General features: G+C 38.1%; 2 pseudogenes across 1 annotated transcript in view; one reads left to right on the top strand and one right to left on the bottom strand.

Moving 5' to 3' along the window:
* Nucleotides 1–10,409: 10,409 nt before the first annotated feature.
* Nucleotides 10,410–23,432, bottom strand: part of LOC146405391 (USP6 N-terminal-like protein) — a 29,492-nt pseudogene continuing 16,469 nt past the window's right edge. The window contains exon 13 of the transcript XR_014837166.1: nucleotides 10,410–10,911. The product of XR_014837166.1 is annotated as a USP6 N-terminal-like protein (transcript). The remainder of the gene's footprint in view (nucleotides 10,912–23,432) is intronic.
* Nucleotides 16,488–19,557, top strand: LOC100511117 (serine/threonine-protein phosphatase 2A 56 kDa regulatory subunit gamma isoform pseudogene; annotated as a pseudogene).

The following is a 23,432-nucleotide window of genomic DNA, read 5'->3' as shown; positions in this document are numbered from 1 at the left end:
AGAAAACTTCAGAAAATCTCCAAAAAGACAACAAAAATAAATATTAAAAAAAAAAAACTATGTGCAAATTTGTACTGTTTTTATTTCCCAGATCCCATGCCTTCCTACTGTATGACTTCAGGCTTAGCTCTTGAGTCATCTCTGAAGCAGTCATTTCTTTGAATGTTAGAATAGAAGGGGATATTACAGATTATTTTAAATCCCTTATCAAGTCTACCACCACCTGTTTTCCAACCAAGTGTGGCTGGTTTCACATAGAATCAATAAACCTAAGAAAATTAGGCCTAATTTGTGGCATAAAGGACCTGATTTGAGCCATAAGGCTAGGTGTCTATTTAATCTTTAAGAGTGGGAAATTGCTGAAGGTGAGCTTTCTTTTGACCAAATTATATAGATGATGAAGATAGACTGTGTCTTTTTGTCTACTGACTTTTTCAATTTTCAAGTTCAGTTGTTCAATTTGCATAGGCACTAGTAAGGAGTTTTTGAAATGAGTGACATAGGTAACAGCTAAGATCAGAAAGTTGTCTTTTTTTTTTTTCTCTCCCTACTGAGAGGAGCTCTTTATTTCAAAAATGTACTCAAGCATATGAAAACTCTGTATATATTTCACTTTTTTTTTTTTTTTTTTTTTTAGGCCTGCACCCATGGCATATGGAGGTTCCCAGGCCAGGGATCAAATCAGAGCTGTAGCTGCCAGACTATGCCACAGCCACAGCAATGCAGAGATCTGAGCTGCACCTGCATCCTCACACCATAGATCATAGCAAAACTGTATCCTTAACCCACTGAGCCCCTGAGCAAGGCCAGGGATTGAACCTGAGTCCTCATGGATGCTAGTCAGATTCGTTTCCAATGACCCAAGATTGGAACTCTATATTTCACATTTAAAATTTTTTTAAATCCTTAAGACCCAGATTTAAGTATTTTGCCAGGGAATTCCTTCTGTGACACAGTGGAAAAGAATCTGACAGTGTCCTTGAGGATGCGGGTTCAATCCAATCCCTGGCTTCTCTCAATGGGTCGGGGATCTGACATTGCCATTAGCTGTGGTGTAGGTTGCAGACAATTCTCAGATCCCAAGTTTCTTTGGCTGTGGCATAAGCCAGCAGCTGTAGCCCTGATTTGACCCCTAGCCTAGGAACTTCCATATGCCATGGGTAGAGCCCTAAAAGCAACAAATAAATATTTCTCAGCTGCTGGAAATGAGAGCCATCTCCAGGGCATCCATCTGCAACATTGTCACTGGCCTGGTGGTTGTACCTGGATTTTCTGTTAAGTTTACACAGATGGATGGATGTTCCCATGTTCCCGCTCCTTACCTCCCCACCCCTACTTCAGTCCTGGCTTCCAGTCTTACTCCACATCCATCTGTCCACTCATGAACCTGAAAACTGTGGATCTCCTCTGTGCCAAACATGGGCCCGACACTGGTTCACCACTACAGACAGGTGAACCAAGCATTGTTTCCTCACAGTCCAGTGGGGGAGAAGGACACATAAACAGTTCTATCCATTGTAATGACAGAGATCCATCAGGGTCTGGGTGGTTCATCACTGCACTTCAATGAGCCAGAGATATTGGGTGGGTGGGTATTAGGATTGATTGAGGTCTGAGGGAAGAGTGAGTCAGGAGGGGATGATTCAGGGAGAGCAAATATATGTAAAGCAAGTTGTACAAACCTTAGTTGTTACGTGATCTGTGGTTTGATGAATGGCAAGAAAAGAGACCTAAGTATGCCATGTTATCATTCAGAAGATGGTTGGTTGGTTTATCCTCAGTGTTTCTTTAATTCTGTTTTCACATGACTTATGACTTGCCTTTTTCCTTTTTATAGAACATAGAAAATCTCTGACCTGGGCTTACATTGGCATATAAAGACAGATAAGGTAACTTGTACAGGGGGTTAAGAAGAGAGGAAAGAAAGAAATGTTGAAGAGAAAGATGAAAATAAATAAACTATATATGAGGGGCAGAGGGTAAAAAAAGTCATGTTTGCATTATCTTTTAGAAGAGAAGGGGTGGAGATGTTACAAGTTTACAGCCCCCACCAGTAGGTGGTGTCATTGGCCTGGGACAACTTGGTTGTTTCAGGCCTGTGGGAAGTACAACTTTTTGGTTTGAAATAGATAATAATATTGGAAGATTAAATTAGGAAAGTAGGTAAAGGTCAGATTATCAAAGATCTTTATTACAAAACTACAAAGGCTCCTTAATTAGGAAGCTAATGGGAAACTCTATTTGCAAATAAGGGAATAATATTACAAAGAAGTTTTAATGAGATTAATTTGATTGCAAAATATAGGCTAAATTGTAGAGGGGAAAGAAAGCAGGAACACCAAAAGGTGGTTCAAGTGCTGTGTCTAAACAAATACAAGTAAGAACTAAGTGGCAGCAGCAGAAATTGAAAGGAAACAATTTTGAGAAATTGAGAAAGAAAAAAGTCAAGTCTAGGTAACTTTTTAGATATGGAGGTTTGGCAGTTAAGAATAAAAGATCATATAAACCCTGAATTTCTGGACTCTGTGTGTGTGTGTGTGTGTGTGTGTGTGTGTGTGTGTGTGTGTGTGTGTGTGACGTATGTATAGAGAAAGCGAGGGAGGCAAAAGAGGGAAAGAATGTGTATCTGTGGAGGGTAGGAGGCTGTAAACACTTTAATCCAGTCCATTTTCTCAAATAAAGAAATGAAATCCAGGGCTTAATTAACTTCCTTGAATTCACAGAGTTGGTTAGTGACAAAACCAGGGCCATCTCACAGGTTTTATGTCTCCCAGCTTGTTTTTGATTTGATTTCTTAGATTGCAAACTTGAGTGATTTGGAAAGTGGTGAAACTCTTGGATGTGGTAAAATACCATGTATTTCCAGGTTATTTTACAGTGGGGAGTGGGAGAAAACACTCTGTGTCTTTGGTCTGAAGGGATCTCAGGAGTGGTGTTTGTGGCACCTGAAGGAGGTTAAGGTGGGATGCGGGATTCTGTAGTGATCCTTTATGATTAGGGCATAGCGGATGAGATCTGTAAGGGTGATGGATGATACGTGCATGTCTCAAGAGTTGCAAGTGGAAATCTGCAGTGACAGACTTGAAGGTGAAAAAGTCAGTGCAGAGTACACAAGAGTATTGAAGAGAATCAGGAAAACGTAGTGTTGTCCGTCCTTCACACATTCTCTGTGGATTGCCTCTGTTTTAGGTAGTTTGTGACCATATGAAGGACACACACTGGGGAGGAAAAGGAGTAGTGTCAAATGTGACATTAAGTCAAGGAAACTGAGTACTGAGAAAAGGTCATTTGATTTGACATTAGTGTTTGTCACCAGAAGGGTGGCTCTGAGGTCATGAAGAGTCCTTGAGGGTAGAAATGATGTCTTTAGAAGAGCAGGTTCTAAGGGACTCCAGGTGGCACTGAGAAACTGCTTTTTTGGAACTCTTTGCCAACATAGCAAAGAAATCAGGTGTTAGCTTATAGCTTCAAAGAAGTGCAGCTTTGAGTGAAAGTAATTTTCAGTGGGGAGGAACCTGTGTATTTGTAGACTCTGCCAAAGTTGGAGGCAGCAAGGGTCTTGAGGGTAAGGGACAACTTAGGGAAGAGGGGCAGGAGAAGCAGAGCTTTATGGCATCAAGGATGGGTGTCTATATTTGTAGCTTGGCTGCGTCACATCTCTTTTGAATTTTGTAAAGTGAGCATTTTAAGGAGAGGAAGTGGAGGGAATTTCTACTTGATGACTTCCATTTCCTTACTATACTGGGAACATTCACATCCCTGATCCCATATTTAGTGCAGTGCCTGGATTTGTACCTAAATACACCAGGGAGCATCATCATTTGGTCCCTAAGGAAAATGTACTAATTTGGGAGTGGAAGAGTGGCCAATATTTACTGCCTGCCCTGTGGAAATGTCACTTACATGACTTCTGCTTGTGGAGAAAAATATGTTAGGTAAAATAATCTTAAAGAGAGAGAGAGAACAAAAACCTTTTCAAAACAGCTTATGTATAAATTGCTATAAACCCTATAAATACTTTAAATTATTGGTTACTTAGTACATTTGAAAAAATGACCATTAGACAAAATGAACATTTTATTGCTGTATTTTTAGCAAAAAAGGTTTAGGATTCAGTGCTAGGCACTAAGGATGGAAACTAACCCAGTTACTAAGGAAGCCCCATTCTGTCTTCTTTTTTTCCCATTACCACTTGAATAAAGCCTTTAAATATCTCCTGTTTGAAAAAAAAATGATTTTTTTTCCCTTGTGAAGATCTATTGTCCATCATTTACACTTGTACTTAGCACTTTACATTGGCTCTCTTGAGCTCCATCCCACTTCCCTTCACTTCAGAAGGTTTAGAATGCTAACAGCCCTGTTTCCCATACTCTCTTGAGCTTGGTCTCTGGAAATAAATTAGATCCCTCCCTTTACATGCTCTCCTGAGGGATTTGGATGGTGATACTTCAGAGCTCTTGGCAACATATGCACAAAACAAGCCCAGAGGAAGTTGAGTAATTTGCTTTATACCCAATGTTCCACAGATAGTAAGCACAGTTAAAGTATCCAACTCATACCTTTAAACCGCACTTCACTGCTCTGTATACTAAAATATAGCTTTTTGAGTGTGCAAGATCATTTTTGTTAATCCAACTAAAATTACACCTCTACTCATTAAAATAGTTTGACTAATTAGTTCAAAAATGATGACAAAGTTGTTGCTGTACTTCATCCTCTGTAATTTTGGGCAATAATGTTCCACCAGTAAAATGGCAAATTCCTGGCAAATCATCTGATAGTCCTGTTCTACCTGGGAACCTGGTATGCAACCACAGTAATTCAGGGGTCAGCACCGCATAAGGATTGAAAAAATACCATTTAATCCAGGGCATAAGCAAATATTTAAATAATATCAAACTCATGAATGGGAGTTTAATTGAAAGACAAGAGCTAAGTGTGGGATGTACTCAAATAGTTATGAATGAAAAATAAACAATAAAAAATGGCAACAGCTGGCCTTCCCATGGTGGCTTATCAGGTTAAGAACCCAAATAGTATCCATGAGGATGCAGTTCGATTCTTGGCCTTGCTTCGTGGATTAAGGATCTGACTTTGCTGTGAACTGTGGTGGAGGTTGCAGATCTGGCTAGGATCCCGCATTGCTGTGACTCTGGTGTAGGCTGGCAGCTGCAGGTCTAATTTGACCCCTAGCCTGGGAATTTCCATATGCCACCTGTGCAGTGGTAAAAAGAAAAAAAAAAAAAAAAAAAGACAACAGCAAGCCAGGAAGTATCAGGCCCCTAGGAGGTAATATAACTCAGTTTGCCTATCTCAGAATAGAGTATCTTGATAAGTTAGGAATTCTTCTGAGGAACCAAGTCTTGCTTTCCATTTATGTTGTAGAACTGCTCAAGGATACCATTGCCATCAAAAACTACTTAAGCTTTAAAAATAAGTTTTTCCAGAAGAAAAAAAGTCACTGCATGTTAAGAATCATATGACTTTGTTGGGTGGTATCACCTGTGCCTTCTAGGATCCTGTCAGGGTAACTAAACATTTGGCTCCACCCAGGATGTACTAACAGAAACTCTTACCTACCAAAGATCTAGAAATCATGACATATTAGAGTTTCAACTTGGCAAGTCTAATCACGGAGGCAAGTAAATCAGGACCTGCACTGAGAACAAATCACCCAATCACTTGAGGTGTTATTTTGATAGGTCTAGACTTTCAAATGGCTTTGAAAAAAAGATTTAAAACAGATGTTCAAAGTGTGCAAGCATTTATGTAAGAAGCAACACTTGTGGATGGCAGAGGAATTCAAGTTTCATCTAAATTAAAAAAAGGTTGCCAAAAAGTCAGCCTTTAGAAACTGTTTACAAAAATCATTCATGGAACTATGTCTGTCCTTTAGCTCTGAGTTTAATGTGTCAACAGTTTCCATTTCACGTCATAGAAGAAACATCATTACTTAAATGTTCTCCTTTGGATAATAGACCTGGGGTAAAATATGGCAGAGTGCCATTTTCAAATGGCACAGGATTTCAAAATGTGTAGACTTGCGTCATTTCAATGACATCCTTTTGAGGCTATGTCTCTACTGACTGAGGCAATAATCTCCATCAGTGAATTCCCATCTAATCCTGCAATGATCTACTTCTCCTAGGAGCAGAGGCCTAGATGACAGAGCCAGGCCTAGTTGATGCTCCCCAAACACAAAGTGAGGTCATGGTATTAACCAATCAATTATTTGCTCCACAACCATGTTTTCTTCATAAGTGGAAGAATGGCTACACATGATTGATCTGCCTGATGGTACAGATAAAGAAAAATCAATAGAACTTTTTCCTGGGCACCTAGTACCAGGACTGGATTTTTCTACCACCTAATCTCCATATCTTTTAGGACTAGTATTAAAATATAGTGTTAATATTTATTACTGGAAATATATTGTCACATGTAACAGCAGGGTAGTTGCCATTATAAAGGATTTTAAAATTCTCCTTAGCCAGAAAAAAAATAAGACCTAAATTGTTTTTCACTGCATAGTAATAAGTATCCTCAAATGACATGTTTTCAATTTTGAAATATTTGAGATTTTAGCTTTCATTCTTTTTCTAACTTTTAAAAGTAAAAAAAAAAAAAGTCAATTAACTTCAACACACTTTATAAAGTGCAATTAGTTTATTAACCTACTTGACCATATGCTCTTGGAAGTCCCCTGAAAATGAAGAGCTTTTCAGTTTTACTGAATATGCTTTTTTTTTTTTTTTTTTGGCTTTTTGGCTTTTTGCTATTTCTTTGGGCCGCTCCCGTGGCATATGGAGGTTCCCAGGCTAGGGGTCTAATCGCAGCTGTAGCCGCCAGCCTACACCAGAGCCACAGCAACGCGTGATCCGAGCCGCGTCTACAACCTACACCACAGCTCACGGCAACGCCGGATCGTTAACCCACTGAGCAAGGGCAGGGACCGAACCCGCAACCTCATGGTTCCTAGTTGGATTCGTTAACCACTGCGCCACGACGGGAACTCCCAGTTTTACTAACTATGATTCCCACTGGTGATGGGCCAAACTCTTGTCTTGGATTACCTCTACTAGCATTATATTCACTCCATTTAGATATAAGTACGGTGGTATTCCTTGATTATTTTTTCACTATTGCTCCTCAAGCGTGCTTTTTTAGACATTTTGTTCCTAAATCACATCCATCTCTAAAATAGTAATACCATAAATTTACACCTATTTTTGATTATCTATCTCTATATAATCTATGCATTAGATATATAAATAGTAATAAAAGTTCATTCCCCCAGAAACTATGTTTTCTTACTTCTCAGATATATGGTTCCCATCAAGTTCATCTATTTAAATAACCTACTTATTGAAAAAATAATATCAAAGGAGGATAATATGATTATTTAAACATTGCCCAAACTGGAATTCTAGCTCTTCTTAAAACACAAATCTAGGAGTTCCCGTCGTGGCGCAGTGGTTAACGAATCCGACTAGGAACCATGAGGTTGCGGGTTCGGTCCCTGCCCTTGCTCAGTGGGTTAACGATCTGGTGTTGCTGTGAGCTGTGGTGTAGGTTGCAGACGCGGCTCAGATCCCGTGTTGCTGTGGCTCTGGTGTAGGCCAGTGGCTACAGCTCCAATTCGACCCCTAGCCTGGGAACCTCCATATGCCACGGGAGTGGCCCAAAGAAATAGCAAAAAGACAAAAAAAAAAAAAAAAAAAAAACACAAATCTATATCTAATTCTTCTCTCCTGCATCACCTTCTTATAAAATGTTTTTCATCAGACCCATTACTAACTTCTTTTTTTATTGTTATTTCCCCCAACACAATTTTTTTCCACTGTACAGTATAGGGACCCAGTTACACATACATGTATACTTAATTTTTTCTCCCATTGTCATGCTCTGTTGTAAGTATCTAGACATAGTTCTCAGTTCTACACAGCAGGATCTCATTGTTAATCCATTCCAAAAGAAATAGTTTGCATTAGTTAACCCCAAGCTCCCAATCCATCCAACTCCCTCCCCCTCCCCTTGGGCAACCACAATTCTATTCTCCAAGTCCATGATTTTCTTTTCTGTGGAAAGGTTCCTTTGTGCCCTGTATTAGATACCAGATATGAGTGACATCATATGGTATTTGTCTTTCTCTTTCTGACTTACTTCACTCAGAATGAGGGTCTCTAATTCCATCCATGTTGCTGCAAATGGCATTAGTTCCATCTTTTTTATGGCTGAGTAGTATTCCATTGTGTATATATACCATGTCTTCCTGATCTAATCATGTGCCGATGGACATTTCAGTTGTTTCCATGTTTTGGCTATTGTGAATAAAGCTGCAATGAGCATGTGAGTGCATGTGTCCTTTTTAAGGAAAGTTTTGTCTGGATATATGGCCAAGAGTGGGATTGCTGGGTCATATGGTAGTTCTATGTATAGATTTCTAAGGTACCTCCATACTGATATCCATAGTGGTTGTACCAGCTTACATTCCCACCAACAGTGCTGGAGGGTTCCCTTTTTTCCACAACCCCTCCAGCATTTGTTATTTGTGGATTTATTAATGATGGCCATTCTGACTGGTGTGAGGTGGTATCTCATGGTAGTTTTGATGTGCATTTCTCTAATAATCAGAGATGTTGTGCACTTTTTCATATGCTTGTTGGCCATCTGTACATCTTCTTTGGAAAAATGCCTATTCAGGTCTTTTCCCCATTTTTCCATTGGGTTGTTGGTTTTTTTCACTGTTGAGTTGTGTAAGTTTTTTGTATATTCTAGAGATTAAGCCCTTGTCAGTTGTATCACTTGAAACTATTTTCTCCCATTCTGTAAATTGTCTTTTGGGTTTCTTTTGGGTTTCCTTTGCTGTGCAAAAGCTTGTCAGTTTGATTAGATCCCATTGGTTTATTTTTGCTTTTATTTCTGTTGCTTTGGGAGACTTACCTGAGAAAACATTTGTAAGGTTGATGTCAGAGAATGTTTTGCCTATATTCTCTTCCAGGAGATTGATGGTATCTTGTCTTATATTTAAGTCTTTCAGACATTTTTGAGTTTATTTTTGTGCATAGTGTGAGGGTGTGTTCTAGTTTCATTGCTTTGCATGCAGCTGTCCAGATTTCCCAGCAATGCTTACTGGATAGACTATCTTTTTCCCATTTTATTTGCCTCCTTTGTCAAAGATTAATTGACCATAGGTGTCAGGGTTTATTTCTGGCCTCTCTATTCTGTTCCATTGGTCTGTCTGTCTGTTTTGGTACCAGTACCACACTGTCTTGATTACTGTGGCTTTGTACTATTGCTTGAGGTCTTGGGGAGTTATGCCTCCTGCTTGGTTTTTGTTCCTCAGGATTGCTTTGGCAATTCTAGTTCTTTTGTGGTTCCATATAAATTTTTGGATTGTTTGTTGTAGTTCTGTGAAAAATGTCATGGGTAATTTGATAGGGATTGCATTGAATCTGTAGATTGCTTTGGGTAGTATGGCCATTTCTACAATATTTTTCCGAATCAGGAGCATGGAATATCTTTCCATTTCTTTACATCTTCCTTAATTTCCTTGATTAATATTTTATAGTTCTCAGCATATGGGTCCTTTGCCTCCTTGGTCAGGTGTATTCCCAGGTATTTGATTTTGGGGGGGGTGCAATTTTAAAAGGTATTGTGTTTTATATTCCTTTTCTAAAGTTTCATTGTTAGTATACAGAAATATGACTGGGAGTTCCCATCGTGACGCAGTGGTTAACGAATCCGACTAGGAACGATGAGCTTGCGGGTTCAGTCCCTGCCCTTGCTCAGTGGGTTGACGATACGGTGTTGCCGTGAGCTGTGGTGCAGGTTGCAGACGCGGCTCGGATCACGCGTTGCTGTGGCTCTGGTGTAGGCTGGTGGCTACGGCTCCGATTAGACCCCTAGCCTGGGAATCTCCATATGCCACAGGAGCAGCCCGAGAAATAGCAAAAAGACAAAAAAAAAGAAAGAAAGAAAGAAATATAACTAATTTCTGAATGTTAATCTTATATCCTGCTATTTTGCTGTCTTTGTTGATCAGTTTGAGTAGTTTTGGGGTTGAGTCCTTAGGGTTTTCTATGTATAGTATCATGTCATCTGCATACAGATGCCTTTTGGATGCATTTTATTTCTTTTGTTTGTCTGATTGCTGTGGCTAGGACTTCCAATACTATGTTGAATAGCAGTGGTGAGAGTGGGCATCCCTGTCTTGTTTGAGATTTGAGTGGGAAGGCTTTCAGTTTTTCTCCATTGAGTATTATATTTGCTGTGGGTTCTTCTTTTTTCTGTTTACTTGCCTATTATCCATCCTTTCCTCACTGGAATTAAAATTCCACACAAATACAACCCTTGCTTACATAATATAACCTTTTATGGTAGAAAATTGACAGAACACTGTAAACCAATTATAATTGAAAAAATAAAAATCATTTAAAAAATTTAATGTTTTATATCTGGTCCATTGCACTCTTTCCACTGTAAGGACTGAACAGCATTTTTGGACTAAGTTAAAGAAGTCAAAATTTCCTGAAGTAAATTGACCATGGAGCCATTTTTTTCCAGTAATAAATGTTAACACTATGAGATAACGATGGGAAAAACCCTATAGAAATAGGAACTATGTAGCTCTTCAAGGTGCTACTCTCATGCCCAGAGTATCAATCTCCACAGTGATTGAGTTAATTTTCCTCCTTTCATGTGAGTGTCACTTCCTTTGAAATTTGACCATTTGAATTTCACTTATTCTGCCGCTTACATTTCACTTTTCGAGAGGCCCATGACCAGTACCACATCTGCATAAGTGAGATCATTACTTAGTTTTTCCATGACGTAAGAGGAATCAAGATTCTGCAAGAAGCCTGGGAACTGTAGGTCAATGATCACCTGAAGAGAAGAAAGTCCTCATTCCTAAAAAAAAACAGGAAGAATGACTCAATAACAATCTTCACAATGTGGCCAATGATCAGACCTTTGTTTTGGTATTTTCACATCATGATATCAAGGAGTATGTTGAAGTGGATAGAGTAGAAGAAATAATAGAAAAGACTTGATATTATTGCTTAACTCCCAGGAGTCTTATTTTCTTCTATGAAATGGAGAAAAAAAAAAACCTCTTTAATAATACGTGTTGCTACATTAAGAGAGTTAAATAAAGTATGTAAATAACCTACCAAAATGTATGCCCCACAGTTGGCCTTTAACCAATTATGAGGTTGTTGCCCTCACAAAATGCTTAATATTTTCATTAAATTAAATGTCCATGTTAAAGCAATGTATCCTCATACAACATCCAAACAGTACTTTCCTCATTAATTTTAGGAGAAATATACTTACTCCCCTATATATTTTGCTTGTTTTTTTTTTAAGAATCAAAAATAATCACAAGGAGATCCTGCTGAGTAACATTGAGAACTATGTCTAGATACTCATATTGCAACAGAACAAAGGGTGGGGGGAAAATGTATACATGAAGAATAACTTGATCCCCATGCTGTACAGTGGGAAAAAATTTTTTTAAATTATAAATAAAAAAATCAGATGGCAATTTTTGCTCAGGAGGCATTCTTAACGATGAGTGCAAAGGAACATCTTTTTTTAATGATTTTTATTTTTTCCATTATAGGTGGTTTACAGTGTTCTGTCAATTTTCTATTGTACAGCATGGAGACCCAGTCACACATACATATATAGTTTCTTTTTCTCACATTATCATGCTCCATCATAGATGACTAGATATAGTTCCCAGCTCCATACAGCACAATCTCATTGCTTATACACTCCAAATGCAATACATTGTATCTATTAACCCCAGGGTCCCCGTCCATCACACTCCCTCCACATGCACCTTGGCAACCACAAGTCTGTTATCTAAGTCCATGAGTTTTTCTCCTATGGAAAGGTTCGTTTGTGCTGTGTCACAATACATGTTTCTACAATATTTTATTAGCCTCTTTGCTTCTATTTTCTATGCTGAAAACTCCATCTTGTCCTGTCTTACTTTATCCCATATTCCTGCTTGAAAAACAGTTGCAGAGCTGGTAAATGATTTGAGCTTAAGAACAAAGACCTAAAGGCATAAGGTATTCATATGGTCAGCTGAATGAGGACATATTGTGTTGGTCTAGGCATGCCGGACCTGTGCAGCATGATATGTCCTCTAAAGAATAAGAGGAAACAAAAACTGAAATAAAAAATTCACTAGAAGCAGCTATCAGCAGAATACAGGAGGCAGAAGAATGAATAAGCCGAATAAGTGAGGTGGAGGACAGATTAGAAAAAAATACAAAAAAAAAGATTGAAAACAAATGAAGAGAGTCTCAGAGAACTCTGGGACAACATGAAATGCACCAACATCTGCATTATAGGGGTGCCAGAAGGAGAAGGGGGCAGAAAAAATATTCCAAGGGATAATAGCCGAAAACTTCCCTAACATGGGAAAGGAACCACTCATTCAAATCCAGGAAGCTCAACGAGTACCATATAAAATAAACCCAAGGAGGAATACACTGAGACACATATTAATCAAACTGACCAAAATTAAAGACAAAATCTTGAAAGCAGATAGGGAAAAGAAACAAATAACATACAAGGGAACCCCAATAAGGTTATCAGCAGATTTTTCAGCAGAACCTCTGCAGGCCAGAAGGGAGTGGCATGATATACTTAACGTGATGAAAGGAAAAAAAAACTCCAACCAAGATTACTCTACCCAGCAAGGCTCTCATTAAGATTTGAAGGAGAAATCAAAACCTTCACAGATAAGAAAAAGCTGAGATAATTTAGCAACACTAACCCAGCCTTACAGCAAATACTAAAGGAACTTCTCTAGGCCGAAAAGAAAAGACAGCAACAGGAAACAAAAATTCCACAAATGACAAGGCTCACCAGTAAAGTTATATATACAATAAAGATACAAAATCATCCATGCACAATTACACCACCAAATTCAGAAATCATGAGAAGAGGTGGGTACAAATGCAGGACACTGGAGATGAACTTGCAATTAAGAGAACAACAACAAAAAACAATCTCATATACATATAGACACATATCAAAACTTCAGAATAACTGCAAACCAGAAATCTACAATTGATAAACAAACAAAGAAAAATCAACTCAAATACAACACTAAATATAGTCATCAAACAAGAAGAGGAGAAAACAAGAAAAGAAGGGAAGAAAAAAAGAGCAACAAAAACAAATCCAAAGCAATTAATAAAATGGCAATAAGAACATATTATATCAATAATTATCTTAAATGTTAATGGACTAAAGGCCCCAACCAAAAGACATGGACTGGCTGAATGGATACAAAAACAAGATCCATATATATACACTACCTTCAAGAGACCCACTTCACTTCTAGGGACACATACAAATTGAAAGTGAGAGGATGGAAGAAAATAATTCATGCAAATGGGAATCAAAAGAAAGCTGGAGTAGCAATAATTCATATCAGACAAAACAGACTTTAAAATGAAGAGTATTTTCAGGGACAAAGAAGGACATTACATAATGATCAAAGGATCAATCCAAGAAGATGATATAACAATTTTAAATATCTACACACCCAATATAGGTTCACCACAATATATACGGCAACTGTTAACAACCTTAAAAGGACAATTCAACAATAACATGATAATAGTGGGGAACTTTAACACCACACTTACAGCAATGGACAGATCATCTAGACAGAAAATCAATAAGGAAACACAGGCCTTGAATGAGGCATTAGACCAGATGGATTTAATAGATATTTATAGGACATTCCAGCCAAAAGCAACAGAATACACATTCTTCTCAAGTTCACATGGATCATTCTCTAAGATTGAGCACATCCTGGGCTACAAATCCAACCTCAGTAACTTTAAGAAAATTGAAATCATATCAAGCATCTTTTCCAACCACAACGCTATACGACTTGAAATCAACAACAAGAAAAAAAAATGCAAAAACACAAACAAGTGGAGACTCAACAACATGCTACTAAACAACCAATGACTCACTGAAGAAATCAAAGAGGAAATTAAAAAATACCTAGAAGCAAAGGACAACAAAGCTACAACACTCCAAAACCTATGGGATGCAGCAAAAGCTGTTCAAAGAGGAAAGTTTATAGCAATACAAGCCCACCTCAGGAAACAAGAAAAAGCCCAAATAAACAACCTAACTTTACATCTAAAGTAGCTCAAGAGAGAACAGACAAGACCTAAAGTGAGTAGAAGGAAAGAAATCATAAAGATCAGAGCAGAAATCAATGAAATAGAAATGAAGAGAACCATAGAAAAGATCAATGAAACAAAAAGCTGGTTCTTTGAAAAGATCCACAAAATTGATAAACCCTTAGCCAGACTTATCACGAAAAAAAGAGAGAGGACTCAAATCAATAAAATTAGAAATGAAAAAGGAGAAGTAACAATGGACATCACAGAAATACAAAGGATCATAAGAGACTACTATATGCAACTATATGCCAATAAAATGGAAAACCTAGAAGACATGGACAAATTCTTAGAAAAGTATGATCTTCCAAGACTAAACCAAGATGAAATAGATAAGATGAATGGACCAATCACAAGAACTGAAATTGAAACTGTAGTTAACAAACTTCCAACAAACAAAAGTCCAGGACCAGATGGCTTCACAGGTGAATTCTATCATACATTTAGAGAAGAGCTAACACCTATACTTCCGAAATTATTCCAAAAAATTGCAGAGGAAGGGATACTCCCAAACTCATTCTATGAGGCCACCAACACCCTGATACCAAAACCAGACAAAGATACCACAAAAAAGAAAACTACAGGCCAACTTCACTGATGAACATCTAGCAAAAATCCTCAACAAAATACTATCAAACCGCATCCAACAATACATTAAAAGGATTGTACATCATGATCAAGTGGGATTTATCCCAGGTATGCAAGAATTCTTCATATCTGCAAATCAATCAGTATGATACACTGCATTATCAAACTGAAGAATAAAAACAAAATGGTCATCTCAATAGATGCAGAAAAAGCCTTTGGCAAAATCCAACACCCATTTCTGATAAAAAAAAAAAAAAACCCTTCAGAAAATAGACATAGAGTGAACTTACCTCAACATAATAAAGGCCATATATGACAAACCCACAGTGAACATCATTCTCAATGGTGAAAAGCTGAAAGAATTCCCGCTGAGATCAGGAACAAGACAAGGATGTCCACTCTCGCCACTACTCTTCAACATAGCTTTGGAAGTCCTAGCCACAGCAATCAGAGAAGTAAAACAAATAAAAGGAATCCAAATTGGAAAGGAAAGAGTAAAATTATCACTATTTGCAGATGACATGATACTATACCTAGAGAATCCTAAAGACTACCAGAAAACTGTTGAGCTCATCCACGAATTTGGCAAAGTCACAGGATACAAAATTAATACACAGAAATCGATGGCATTTTTATACACTAACAATGAAATATCAGAAAGAGAAATTAGGGAAGCAATCCCATTTACCATTTCACCCAAAATAATAAAATACCTAGGAGTAAACCTACCTAAAGAGAAAAAAGACCTGTACTCTGAAAACTCTAAGACACTGATGAATGAAATCAAAGATGACACAAATAGATGGAAAGATCTACCGTGCTCATGGATTGGAAGAGTTAATATTATCAAAATGACTATACTACCTAAGGCAATCTACAGATTCAATGCAATCCCTATCAAACTACGAAGGACATTTTTCATAGAACTTGAACAAAATATTTTAAAGTTTGTTTGGAAGCACAAAATATCCAGATTGAATAAATCTATCTTTAAGGAAAAAAATATATCAAATGTCTGACTTAATTTTGAGCCATTAAAGTAACTAGATTATGAGTTATTCCTTATTTTGAGGATGACTCCATTTTTGCTTTTGGTAAATTCATTGCACAGCCAAAAAAAAAAAAATCTGCAGTGATTCTTTCACTCCCTCTTTTTCCCTTGTGCACTTATCAAAGATTTTTACTTATTTGCTTTTACCACAGGTTATAAAAATCAAGAATTCTCAAATGAAGGCTGATAGAAAGGCCAAATTCATCCAAGTAACTCATGTGGAGAATTGGATAAAGTAGGGGCAAGTAATATGTTGAGAAAAACATATTCTACAATCATTGAACTAGGGGTTTAGAGAGTTCTTTCCATTATCTGTTCTGAAGCTATGAATATGCATGGTGAAGCCTTGGTAAAGTACATACAAAGTTGTCAAAATACCTAATAAATGCCTATCCATTATTGAAGATTCAACAAATGTTAGTTTCTAGACACTTTTTTCCTATCAATGATCTGCAAAATGTCTAAATTTTCTTTCACAATTTACAAGTATAATCCTGCCTATGTATATAAATCATCACTTTCTCAGCACAGTGAGCAGCCTCAGTTACTCTCCTCCTCAACAAAATCCTCGTGGCTTTTTTACTTCAGTGTTTCTCACTGTGTAAATGAGTGGGTTTAACATGGGAGTGAAGATTGCAAAGAACACACTCATCAACTTGTCTGCAGGGTAAGTGGCCACAGAACATATAGGTGAATACACAAGGGACGGAGAAGATTACTGCTACTGTAAAGTGAGAGATAGAGAGGGTTTGCATCTAGCCACAGATAGAGAGGGTTTGCATCTTCCTTCAGAGCTCAGAGATTTCAGGGAGCTCAGGATGACCATGTAGGAGATGAGTAGCATGAAAGAAATGAGCAAGCACATGCTTCCCTACTGTTAGCAGCCACCAGCATTCTAAGCCTGTAGGTGTCACTGCAGACAAGTTCCAAGAGTGAGAAAAAAATCACACATGAAATGGTCAATGACATTGGGTCCACAGAAGGTCAAGTCTCCTGTGAAAAGAATATGCAGGGTAGAGTAAAGAAAATAGTTTAAAGTTTGTTTGGAAGCACAACAGACCCAGAATAGCCAAAGACATCCTGAAAAAGAAAAATGGAGCCAAAGGAATCAGGCTCCCGGACTTCAGACTATACTACAAAGCAACAGTTGTCAAAACTGCATAGTACTGGCACAAAGACAGACATATAGATCAGTGGAACAGGATAGAAAGCCCAGAATTCAACCCACACACCTACAGCCAACTAATCTATGACAAAGGAGGCAAGACTATACAATGGAGAAAGGACAGCTTGTTCAATAAGTGGTGCTGGGAAAACTGGACAGCCACATGGAAAAGAATGAAATGAGAGCCCCCCCTAACACCATACACAAAAATAAACTCCAAATGGATTAAAGACCTAGATATAAGATCTGACACTATAAAATTCTTAGAGGAAAACATAGGCCAAACACTCTCTGACATAAACGACAGCAACATCTTCTCAGATCTGCCTCTTAGAGTAATGACAGTAAAAACAAAAATAAACAAAAGGTACCTAATCAAACTGAAAAGTTTCTGCAGAGCAAAGGAAACCCTAAACAAAACAAAAAGACAACCCACAGAATGGGAGAAAATCTTTGCAAGTGAATCAACTGACAAGGGATTTATCTCCAAAATTTATAAACAACTTCTAAAGCTCAATACCAAAAAAACAAACAACCCCATCAAAAAATGGGCAGAAGATCTAAACAGACAGTTCTCCAAAGAAGACATACAGATGGCCAAAAAACATATGAAAAGATGTTCAACATCACTCATTATTAGAGAAATGCAAATCAAAACCACTATGAGGTTCCACCTTACACCAGCCAAAATGGCCATCATCAAAAAGTCTACAAACAATAAGTGCTGGAGAGGGTGTGGAGAAAAAGGAACCCTAGTACCCTGTTCATGGGATTGTAAATTGGTGCAACCACTGTGGAAAGCATTGTGGAGATTCCTCAGGAAACTAAACATAGAACTACAATTTGATCCAGCAATCCCACTCCTGGGCATCTATCCAGAGAAAACCATGACTCACAAAGACACATGTACTCCAATGTTCATTGCAGCACTATTTACAATAGCCAAGACATGGAAATAACCTAAATGTCCATCAACAGAGGAGTGGATCAAGAAGATGTAGTACACAATGGAATATTACTCAGCCATTAAAAGGAACAAAACACCAGCATTTTTGGTAACATGGATGGACCTAGAAATTATCATGCTAAGTGAAGTCAGCCATACAATGAGACACCAGCATCAAATGCTTTCACTGACATGTGGAATCTGAAGAAAGGACATACTGAACTTCTTTGCAGAACGGATGCTGACTCACAGACATTGAAAAACTTATGGTCTCCAGAGGAGACAGTTTGGGTGGTAGGGGGATGTGCTTGGGTTGTGGGATGGATATCCTGTGAAATCAGATTGTCATGATCATTATACAACTACAGATGTGATAAAATAAAAAAAAATTTTTTTTAAAACCTTCTTTAAAAAATGTTCTTCCTGCTGATCAAGTGAAGATTTTATCCAGAAGTTACCTCAGTATTGTATCCTCTTTGACTTTGTTTCCAATCCACTAAGTGACCTAAAGTGGAAGGAAATCAAATGGGCTGATTTAAGTGAAATTATAGAATATATCACCCATAATTGGAATGTAATCACAGAGCTTATTTACCCAGAAGTAGTCCATATGTTTTCAGTTACCATGTTTTGAACATGACCACCTTCCTCCAACCCTACAGGGGTAGAATTTGACCCAGAGGAAGATAAGCCAAATTTATAAGCAGGCTGACCTCACCTCCAACTTGTTTATGAATTTTTCTTAAGATTTTTAGAGTCTCCAGATTTCCAACCTAGTATAGCAGAGAAATACGTTGATCAGAAGTTTGTATTGCAGCTTTTAGAGCTCTTTGACAGTGAAGATCATTGAGAGAGATTTTCCTAAAACTACCCTTCACAGAATTGATGGAAAATTCTTAGGCTCAAGAGCTTACATCAGAAAACAGATAAATATTTCATAGATTTATTTATGAAACAGAGCATCACAATGTCATAGCAGAATAACTGGAAATATTAGGAGGTATAAATAATAGATTTGCCTTACCACTAAAAGAAGAGCACAAGATTTTCTTACTGAAGGTGTTACCATCTTTGTAAAGAGTGAAGTTTCAATCCTCAACTGGCTACGGTGTAGTACACTTTTTAGAAAAGGACAGAACCTTCACTGAACCAGTGGTAATGGCCCTTATCAAGTACTGGCCAAAGACACACAGATCAAAAGAAGTAATGTTCCTAAATGAGTTAGAAGAGATTCTGGATATCATCAAGCCATCCGTGTTTGTGAAGTTCATGGGGCCTCTATTCTGGCAGGTGGCCAAGTGTGTCTCCAGTCCACACTTCTGGGTGGCCGATTGAGTGCTCTATTACTGGAATAATGAGTGCATAGTAAGTCTGACCAGCGACAATGCAGCCAAGATCCTTGCCCATCATGTTTCCATCCTTGTACCGCAACTCAAAGACACACTGGTACAAGAGGATACATGGCTTGATATACATCTTACTGAAACTCTTCATGGAGATGAACCAGAAACTGTTTGACTTCTGCACCCAGCGGTTTAAGGCAGAGAACTTGAAAGAGAAGCTGAAAATGAATGAATGAGAAGTGTGGTTTAAACTAGAAAACCTAGCCACGGCAAACCCCTGGATAGTAAAAGAGAGAGTAACATGAAAACAGCTAGGGTGTGACTTGAATGTTGTTATAGAATAGGAATGTAGCTTCATCATGGCAGGGGCAGTTTCACTAACATTGCATATTGAAATAGCTGCAGTAAAAATATTTTTCAACATTTGTACAAGTACTTATTTTGCCCAACAAAGTTTGTACCACAGAATTGACTTTTTTTTTCTTATTTGCTTTTTAAATAAGATATGAACCTTATGAATATACTGCGGTAAAAGGAAAACAGGACACCACCTCTATTTGGGGCTATGATTGTCATTTGCTTTCTCTCTTGAATGTCATAGATGATGTAGCTCAAACCACATTTTCCTTTCTTCAATATAAAATTAATTCTAAAGGAAAAACAATTAGATTTGAACTAGATTAAGTATGGAGTTGATGTCCTCTTTCCTAAAATGAGGTTTCTACTGACTGAGCCATTTGTTGTTAGAATTGACTGATGGAACTAGAGAATCTCATACTGAGTGAAATGAGCCAGAAAGACAAAGACAAATACCATATGATATCACTTATAACTGGAATCTAATATCCAGCACAAATGAACATATCCTCAGAAAAGAAAATCATGGACTTGGAGAAGAGACTTGTGGCTGCCTGATGGGAGGGGGAGGGAGTGGGAGGGATCAGGAGCTTGGGCTTATCAGACACAACTTAGAATAGATTTACAAGGAGATCCTGCTGAGTAGCATTGAGAACTTTGTCTAGATACTCATGTTGCAACAGAAGAAAGGGTGGGGGAAAAAATGTAATTGTAATGTATACATGTAAGGATAACCTGACCCCCTTGCTGTACAGTGGGAAAATAAAAAAATTATTAAAAAAAAAAGAATTGACTGACTTCTACCAAGTTTGAAACTAACGCCTAGTGTGCCCTGGTGTGCCCTGGTGGGTGGGCACAGGCGACAGGTCTCTGGAACTGTGGCTGGGAGGCAAGCTCCATGTAGTGCTGACTCAGATCACTCACAGGTGGCTGGGGTCTGAGAGTTGTGTTGTGAACTTCTGGTGGTGTCCCCACTGTTCCCAGTGATGGGGACTGTCCTGGAAGACCTTCCTTCTGGTGCCATGTGCAAGTCTGACCATCACTGAAAGCCATGTGCATGAATCTGCCTCACCAAGCATTCTCAGGCTATCCTCAACACCCCTGAAAAGATATTCTGAGGAGTACTGCTCAGCTACCCCTAAAATCCTAATAGTTTCAGTAAATTCAGCCAGATTATAAGCAATCTGTGTATTTTCTTTGGTGAGAGTTATGCATAAATTGTTGTTATCTCAGTTGCTATGTGGGTTTTTAATCTCTAAGATGTCTAATTAAAAGTGGTAAGTGCATATTTAAAAAAAAGAATATTGCTGTAGATTTGTCTATGGGCAATGTAGCTATGGTTTCAGATACTTAAAAATACAGGGACAAAGAACAAAATAAAACTGAGATGTGGGAGCATCAGGTAGACAGGGCTTTGACCTCCCTGCAGAGCTCTGAGTCCTCAAGGGGCATGGGATGACCACAAGGGATACCATCAACATGACAAAAGTGATCACAGGGATTACTCCACCATTGCAGCAACCAAGAGACCAACAAGGAAAGGGTCATCGCAGACAAATTATATCGGGGGAAAATGTCACACATGAAGTGACCTATCATGTTTGGACCACAGAATGGAAACAAGAAAGTGACTAGGATCTGTGCAATGGAGTGGAGAAAACCTACTGCCCAAGATACCAGAGAGCAGGAGGCAGTATATGCAGAGGTTCCTCATGATCACATAGTACAAATGTCAACAAATGGCCATGTAGAGGTCATAGGCCATGGTCACAAGGAGGACGATCTCTGAAGCCCTCAAGAAATTTTCAACAAACAGCTGTGTCACATAGCCATTGAAGGAGAAATGTTTTGAATAATAGAACTAATCAGCTAACATTTTTTTTTATTTGGAAGAGGACTAGCTGGCATCTATCAAAGACAAAAATTCCAGGAAGTCCAAAGTCTGGGTGCAGATTATAGTAACCCCAGTAAGCCGGTTGCCAACAACAGTGACAATATAAATAATAAGTAACCCTGAAAGTAGAGTTTTCTGCATATGAGGGTCCTAAGTCCTATTAGAATCAATTCAGGGGTTCCTGTTTTGGTGCAGTGGAAACAAATCTGACTAGTAACCAATTGAGGTTGCGGGTTCAATCCCTGGCCCTGCTCAGTGGGTTAAGGATCTGATATAGGCCTGTGGCTACAGCTCAAATTCAATCTCCATATGTCTTGGGTGTGGCCCTCAAAAACAAAACACACAAAAAGAATCAGTTCAGTTACATTCATCCTGTCTTCTTTCATTTCAATGCTTATGATGAATTCAGAAGTGGGGAGTTAACCTGTAAAGACAACATTTTCAATATCAAGGTGAAGTGATGTATGTATTTAGGGTTTTTAGACAAGACCAAAGCATTTTAATCATAGAAACTATTTTCTTCCATGGTGTGCAAGAGGAGAATAAACATGTGACTTTTTTCTATTTTATAAAAAGAGTGAATTTTGAAACTGTCTGGTTTTGCTACTTACAAGGATGCTCAAATCCTTCTTCACCACCTTCTGACAGTTAGTCCCTGGGCCTTTGTGGAGGACAACCAGGCACGGGAACTCACCATGTAATAAACCTGGCTGATACTCAGACAATAAGAAATGTTGAAAAATCTTCCATAAATATTTTTAAAAATGTAAAACTATTGGTTCTGCTTCTACACACTGTTGATACACAGAAGAATTCTCCCCCTCTTCCGTCTAAAAACCAGTTCAATACATCTAAGAGACATAGGTCTCTCTATAGCTTCTTCACTTCTTTATAGCCAGCATTTGTTTCAGTGTGACTCATATGGACGTTCAGTAAAATTAAGTGAATAAATCAATTTGGAGACTCATTTTGCCTGCATTTTCTTTTTTTCCTGTTATCTTCAAAAAATTTTTATAATGATTTTTTTCAATTTTTTTGGTTTACAGTGTTCTGTTAATTTTCCACTGTATGACAAAGTGACCCAGTCTCTCTCTCTCTCTCTCACACACACACACGCACACACACACACATATATATACATCATTTTTCTCATGTTATCCTCCATCATGTTCCATCACAAGTGACTAGATATAGTTCCCTGTGCTGTAGTGCAGGACCTCATTGTTTACCCACTCCATATGCAATAGTTTGCATCTATTAACACCAGACTCCCAGTCCATCCCACTCCTTCCCCCTCCCCCTTGGCAACCACAAGTCTGTTTTCCAAGTCCATGAGTTTGTTTTCTGTGGAAAGGTTCATTTGTGCTGTATAGTAGATTCCAGATATAAGTGATATCATATGGTATTTGGCTTTCTCTTTCTGACTCATTTAACTTAGTATGAGAGCCTCTATTTCTATCCATGTTGCTGCAATGGCAATATTGTTCTTCTTATGGCTGAGTAGTACATCGTTGTGTATATATATGACATCTTCTTAATCCATTCATCTGTTGATGGACATTTAGGTTGCTTCCATATCTCAGCTATTGTGAATAGTGCTGCAATAAACATATGGGTGCATGTATCTTTTTCATGGAAAGTTTTTTTTTCCTGGATTTATGACCAAGAGATGAATTGCTGGGTCATATGATAGTTCTATATTTAGTTTTCTGAGGTACTTCCATACTATTTTCCATAGTGGTTGTAGCAATTGACATTCCCGAATACAGGATAGTAGGGTTCCCTTTTCTCCATACCCTCTCCAGCATTTGTGATTTGTTGACTTATTAATGATGGCCATTCTGACAAGTGCGAGGTGGC

The sequence above is a fragment of the Sus scrofa genome, chromosome 2, assembly GCF_054392235.1.
Source record: "Sus scrofa isolate SSC_HxYL_T2T_F1_AM1 chromosome 2, Sscrofa_HxYL_maternal_Yorkshire_Landrace_v2.0, whole genome shotgun sequence".
Lineage (NCBI taxonomy): Eukaryota > Metazoa > Chordata > Mammalia > Artiodactyla > Suidae > Sus > Sus scrofa.
The sequence above is the reverse complement of the archived record's forward strand: the minus strand, read 5'-3'. Positions and strand labels throughout refer to the sequence as shown.